Source organism: Lycium barbarum, chromosome 8, assembly GCF_019175385.1.
Source record: "Lycium barbarum isolate Lr01 chromosome 8, ASM1917538v2, whole genome shotgun sequence".
NCBI classification, from domain to species: Eukaryota; Viridiplantae; Streptophyta; class Magnoliopsida; order Solanales; family Solanaceae; genus Lycium; species Lycium barbarum.
Genome location: NC_083344.1, coordinates 100,831,966 through 100,839,247, shown reverse-complemented (window position 1 = coordinate 100,839,247; position 7,282 = coordinate 100,831,966). Strand labels below are relative to the sequence as shown.

The window sequence follows — 7,282 nt, the reverse complement described above, 5'->3', positions numbered from 1 at the left end:
TTTTCCTTGGCCGGCCACTCACAACAAATTTTGGGCCTCTTTTTCCTTTTTTTTTTCATTTCATTTCATTAAGCCCAAATTGTTGCGGGTCTTATTTTAAAATTCCTGAAATAAATTTCCAAAATTCCCCATTTTGCCCTTGACCTTCCTCCATATTTCCGCGTCGATATTTTTCATGAACAACATATATATATTAAATAAAATCAACATGTGACCTTATTTCTTACAAGTCACAACTATTTCGAATTTTTCCGAATGTGCAAAATACGGGATATAACAATTCCCATTCTTCATGTAGATATAGCAACGGCGAGGCTAAGTCTTGAGCAATCTTGAATCTTATTGGCCATGTCAAATGGCTTTTTCCGTTGAAAAGATGGGAATCCAAGCTTCCATTTGGCATAAACTCATAGACAAATAGAAGCTCTCTTTTCTCATAGCACCCGCTGATAATTTGCACCAAATGTTTATGTCTTAATTGGTTAATGATCCTCACTTCTGATGCATACTTTCTTATTCCTTGCTTGGAATCCCTTGAAACCCTCTTAACAGAAATATAGGAATTGGATTATCTGAGACATCCTTTATAAACACCCTTCGCACCCACCAAGTATCTCTTCCTGCGAAAAGTGTTTGTACATCTAGCTAACTCACTGTACAAGAACTTCTTTGGTCCTGTGCTTCTTTCAAATTCATCGGTCATGGAACTATTAAAGATAAATTCCTCTTCATCTTCTCTCACTTTCCTTTTTTTTCAATATACAAACAACATCAAAACACATACTGCAACCAAAAAAGAACCACCAGAAATCAATCCGACCACAGGTCCTAAATTAGTTTTGCTGGGTACATGCTCTAGCTTGGTGTTTGGTAAGGCTACCCCTGGATCTGTCATGTTGTTATTATCTAAAGAAGAAGTAAAATTCTAAGAATAGATGCTTTGTAACGCAAAGACAAGTCCTGCTCTACCTGTGAAGCCAAAAGTGACCCATTCTGGCAAATATTCCTTCAGGTCAAGATTGTAAGATAGGCTCAGCGGCCAGTGACTGTGGTATTCCCTCAGAGTTGGAAATCGGTGAAGACAAAACTAAGATTTATTGAGGTTAAATTATAGTTGATCCAGGCATCAGTTCTCCTACAATCTGGAATGCTACTATACCAGGTCACATTAATAACAGATTGCATAGAGTTGATATCTATACCTAAATGATCACCCATTGGATCATCATACTGGACGTTCTGATAGGTGTCAAACTCCACAGCAACAAAATGATTACCTGACGCATTCAGTCGTTGAGTATTACTTGTAAGGCCAAGACTTCCACCTCTGGTTGTGTTATTCAGGAATTGTTGAACCTGCAAGCACGAGGAAAAAGGCAAGACCATCACCATATCTTGTTCTTCCTTGTGAATTGATGCTAAAGGAGAAATGTGTACTGAAATCTATGAGATTTCTCGAGGCCTTGTCCCAGAGATGCAGTGGTTTCGAATATGTGCCTCGTGCTCGCATTTATAGCACGATTGAGCTGGTTTGTAGTGAGTTGGATTGCACCATTTGCTGGACAAACATCTTTCTCATATATTACATTCTGATCATTGGGTCTAAAACTATCAAATTGAAGGATAGTGAAGTGACTAAAGGGATTATGATAACAAGGAAAACAAGGTAGTTGAGAGCAGTTAAAGAGGCAAAGAGAGCCATAGTTGGACAATATTGTTTACCCCGAATTACGGATAATAATTAAATTTGTATGTGGTTAAATAGGATATGTAGATGAACTTTAATCTTTTAAGTTGGTGTGAAACGTCTATGGAAGTGTATGTGATTATACTTATATATATACGTGTATAAGTAATATATTTGCAAATGATATATGCCGAATATGCCTAGGATATGAAGATGGATTAGATCAGTTGATGATGAACAATATGAATCCGGACCAAAGTACATGAACAATATGAATCCGGACCAAAATACTTTTTAAAGTAATTTTATACTTCAGATGGTTACAAGGATGTGTTATGAAAAAAACAAGCTCTGCCAAAAAGGGGAGGGTTGCCTTCTATTTATAGGTTTCCCTTGTGGGCCCCCAATACAACACAATAAACCTTTATGAATAAAATCCTAAAAAGGATAAGGCTGATCCATACGGTCTGACACCCGTACGGTTGTCAGCGCAAATGGCGGAACGGTTTTATGACGCATGGCAACCTCACAACTGGTTATCCGGACCAACGGACACGCTTATCTGGGCTAAGAAATTCGGACCAACGGACACGCTTATCTGGGCTAAGAAAATTCGGACCAACGGACACGCTTATTTTGGTTTGGGTCAGCTGTGTCCGATACATCATCTCCGGTGTGGAGCAAAGATTGAACGTGCTCATACCCATTTGGACCTGTCTTTGGCCCCAGCCTCATCGGTCATGCATTGACCCAATTTTTACCATATACAGATAGTCCCTACACTTTTCGGATCAGAGTTTCACCGGAGTGACGGGAAGTGGAAGAGTCTCAAACCGGTGGTCTCGTAAATTCATTCTTATCTTCAAAATAGGCGGGAACCTTAACGTCACGTCCTTCTGACTTCGGCCAGGTGCCACATTCCCAATGGCCAACCTCATAAACCACCTCAACCCATGTTTCTTCAAGTCATGTCTCATTAATTCTCAAACACGTGTCGGTAACCGCCTCGGTGAACTGTCTATATAAGGGTTACAGTTGCGTTTTTACTTTTTACTTTTCACTTTTGACTTCTCTAAATTTTTGACTCATCGGTTAAAATTCAGCTTGCTTGTTCTTCGAATCTTCATCCTTTTCTGACCCGAAACCTTCATACGTTCAACCCGAAATTTTAATCTTTCAAACCTTCAAAGCTTATTCCTTCATCTCGATCTTCAAATATTCATACCAACTTCTTCATAAATTCATAATTGACTAAAAATGTCAGCCAACACCGACTTTGCTTCCTAGGAAGTACCCTCGGTTTCTTCTCCGGGTGCCGAACCTATTTCAAAAACCAAAGGTAAAACCCTTGTGGAGCCAACTGCCATGGATATTATACTGGCCAAACCCAATTACAACCATGAATTTTCATTGAGAACGCGGTACAAATTGCGGATAGGGGTTTTGACGTGAGACGGTACCCCTCGTCAATTACAGAGGATCTTCTTCCTTGGGTTCGAGCCGACTGCGGATGGGACAAACGTCCGGTTCAAGTATTTTCCCCCGGTGCTGGAGAGTCGATCACCGATCACAAGGAAGGGTTTCTGTACGTTTACATATACCCGTTCACACTCAAGCTCGATCCTTCGATCGATCCGGTTATTCTAGAAATGTGTTGGACCTGCAATGTGTGCTTATCCCAAATTGGGCCAATTGTCAAGAGGATCGTGGCCTGCCTCCGCCTACTGGAAAATAATGCCAAAAAGGAGTTTACGTTGGCACACCTTATCCGATTATATTGTCTGAGGATCTTCTGATGTGATAAAGGTCGCCAAACGAGGCCGAAACCCGATCCTTTGCAACCTCAATGAGGATAGAGATCGAGGGTGGTTGGAACGTTATGTCCGGGTAAGGACCTTAGACATCATTCCGGCCGAGTACATGCCCTTTTCGGAAAAGTGGAATAACTAACGTAAGTTCCTCAAACGTTTTCCCTCCGTATGCGTTGAAGCGTACTTTTTTTTTTTAACTTTGTTCAATATTTTTAGCCGAGGCATGGATTCCTTCCGCTGTCCGGAACTTCCCCGAGTGGGTTGAGGCAATCATTAGCCAACACCCCCATGACGATCGGCAGACCGGGTTGCACAGAACCATGGTAATCTTCCCCTTAATTCGATACTCATCGCATCTTCTTGTTTTGCTTTTTCTTTTTATAACTCTTTTGATGTCCAGGTTTACCTAAAGGATCTGTGGAGCTACGACCCACACCAACGGATGAGCCAGCAACACCGAGCTCAGATTTTGATACGACTGGATCGTCCCGACTTATTGCTGCAGCCGAAAAGAGGCAAAGAAGACCTCAACCAAGGATCAGAAGAAAAAGAAAAGGTCGAGGGGTAACGTTCAAAACCTGAGGGACGAGTCCGAGCTCGATATTGTTCTTCGAAGAGTTGGTGCAGATCCTTTCATTGCCGTTGTTCCTAAGGAAGAAACTACTATCCCAACCTCGATTACAGGTGCGGAGGACGAAGTTCCTTTTCCTTCGGTTTCCGAGTATGTCCAAGCTCCGATTCCCCTAAGGTCAATTGAATTTATTGAAATTTCAAGTGATGCTTCACCCGAGGCAGCGCCCTTAGTGAAGAGGCCTAGAAGGTCCGATCCAACCTCGGAAGCCAAGGCTATCCAAATGGTTGAAACCCCCAGAAGTTGAAGCTACCGCAGTGACAGACCCGACGTCTAGCTCTGACCCAGCTACTACGGCCGAGGCACTTCCAACTGTCGATACTCCTGGAGCTGATCTGGCTCCTCCTGCTTCTTCATCATGGCCAGATACCCTCGGTGATATGTTTGCCGGTACCCCTCCTGCTACGGTCGAAGCCTCGAGTTTTAGTCACCTTCACATTTCACGAGCTACAAGGGCTGCCAACCGATCCACCGAAATAGGTGCGAGGTCAAAAATTATTGACATTTCCCCGTCCCGAGTGTAGAACCAAGGCGGATTAGGTCGGTTGTGGTCATCGTCCCCTAGGATTGCAACTTTTTATCGCGTCCCGTGGGGGTTGCAAGTTACCTAAGCCCCCTCATTTCTGATTCAAACAAGGAGAAGATGGAGGGACTCCCATGGCAATGTCTTATAAACGATGGCATGCATGCGGGTAATCGGGTAAGCGTCTTATGCGTTTCGACAGCATTAACGCGCGATTTTCTTTTTTTGTTAATCAATTTTATAGCCAATTTTTTTTTCTTTTGCAGAGTCTTGTGCTCGTAAATGAAGGCTTCATCCGAGCCCAACGCGAAGTAGAGAATTTTAAAGGCCAGCTAGATACCCAGAGCCGGGAGATCGAGAAGTTTAAGATGCTTTTACAGGAGAAGGAGGACCAGCTGAGCCAGACAGTCCCTGCTCCGAACCTTCAATCCGAGCTTGAGGCAGCCAAGGCTGATCTCGATGATGCGGTCAAAAAGAACAGGTTTCTGGACCAGGATATCATAAACCTTGGCCAGGATAATGCAACTCTTGCCTCCAAACTCGGCGAGTTCGAGGTTACAATCTCCTAACTGCGGGGTGAGCTTCATTCGGTCAAGGTTGATGCTGAGAAAGCAGTAGAGAAGTCCAGGCAGCTTGAGGCTGAGAGGGCCATCGAGAAGGAGAGGTTGAGGATATTAGAAGAAAAAGCTGAGACTCGTGCCCGGATCAATGATGAGCTTAAGAGCCAACTGGAGGAAGCTATTTTAGCCAGCGATCATTTCCAAATCGAGCTTAGCTCTGCCGATGAGGTTCGAAACTCTCTGACTGCCATGAAATTTGAGCTGGAGGAGAAGCTGAAGAAAACTGAGGCCGATCTGGATGAGGCCCTCAATGACATAGTGGCCGCCGAGGCTCGTTTTACTCTCTTGGCCGCGTATGAATGGTGGAAATCTAGGAGGATGACCCTCGAATGTGTTGAACGGGGTATGGAGGATATCCCGGCTCGAATTCTTGATGCGAGGATGATCGAGGACAAGGATAAGCAAGCTCTCGATGCTGGTTCCGAGGATGATTCCGAGGAAACCATTTCCAAGAGGTCGGGTTCCTCTAACACCGAGTAGATCGGGGCCTATAAGAGCTTTTGTTTTGTTTTTGAATATGTAAAAAAAAAATATTCTAAGTGTAAAGCCTCGGCTTATTTGACCATATATGAAATGCATATTTCTTTTTTCGGTCATTATTTTCTTCAATGTTTGGTCCGAGTACATTTGACGATACTTGTCTTAAAAGTTTGTTTCGTATAAAATGATCGAGCTTCGACACTAATCCTTTTATCTGAATTGAGCTTATATTAACTCATCGGTTACGAGCTTTACTTCGTTCGGTTTGTTTTTAACGGAGGATTTTATCGAATGATTCGCTCGCGGGGCTTATTTATGCTTAGTGAATTCAGACGTCTCCGAATCATCTTGGGCATTTTGGGTCGAGGATTTTTTAATTATTTGAACCTTTTCCGACCGTTTGTTTGTAATGGATTAGGTTCGGACACCTGGATCCCTACCCTTTTGTCAATCTTATGACGGCAGTCCCCATTCAAGGGTGTTAAAAGATTTTGGGCTCGGCTTAATATGACCTCGCTGCCTTTTGCCAAATTTTGACAATAGTCCCCGGTATAATTAATAAAAAGGACATATCCAAGATGTATTTTTTTCACAACACTGCTTCATATTGCAAATGTTTGTACACAACTTAAGGATTTCATTCGATTCTTTCTGTTCTTGCCATAGCAAATACTAGCCGGACATGATTCGTTTGATCCTTATATTGAAGCTTAACACAGAAGGTTCGGGCTTACACGGAAATAAAAAGCACAAATTTCGAAGACCATTTCGAAGTAGATTTTTTCTTCGTTTTCTTCCTCTGGTTCGGTAAGCTGAACTCTTTTTCTAACCTCGATGTGGGTATGATAGTCCCCTAGTATTTGTTTGTGAAGTATGAACGGGAAAACACTATCCAGTCCCCAGTGGATGACAGACCTTCGGCTTTGGGCATTTCGCCTCGTTTTCATAAGGTAACATGTTGTACTTGTTGCCTCCCTTAAAAACCTTGTTGGAAAACCCGCTTCGGGACAAAACCAAGCTAAGGAAAATAGTGCAACACGTGTTTTCAGTCCTAACTCTAACTTCTCGGGATCTATCTCGACATTACTTCTGCAAAAAGAAAGGGTAGGTTAATAAAAACCAACCACAAGGGTCAACGGCCCATACCTTAGCAATAGTACTTCTTTAAATGAGCCACGTTCCAGCTGTTGCGCAGCTGTTGTCCGTCTATGGTTTCCAGCTGGTACGACCCTTTGCCCGTTACTCCGGTTATCTTGTACGGTCCTTCCCAATTTCCCATCATCGGGGTTCTTGGTATTCAAGGTAACTTTTCGAAGTACTAAGTCCCCAACTTGAAAATGTCGAAGATTGGCTCTCCGGTTGTAGTATCTTTCCATACGTTGCTTTTGAGCCGCTAAACGGACCAGCGCATTCTCGCGTAGTTCATCCGTAAGGTCAAGTTTTACGGCCATGGCTTCCTCGTTTGAGCCATCGGTTGCATATTAGAACTATAAGCTTGGCTCGCCAACTTCTACGGAGATTAAAGGTTCA

The 7,282-nt window shown here is 43.0% G+C and overlaps 1 pseudogene; it reads right to left on the bottom strand.

Annotated features, from left to right (window-relative positions):
• Nucleotides 1–925: 925 nt before the first annotated feature.
• Nucleotides 926–1,510, bottom strand: LOC132608018 (agglutinin-2-like; annotated as a pseudogene).
• Between the last annotated feature and the right edge of the window lie 5,772 nt (nucleotides 1,511–7,282).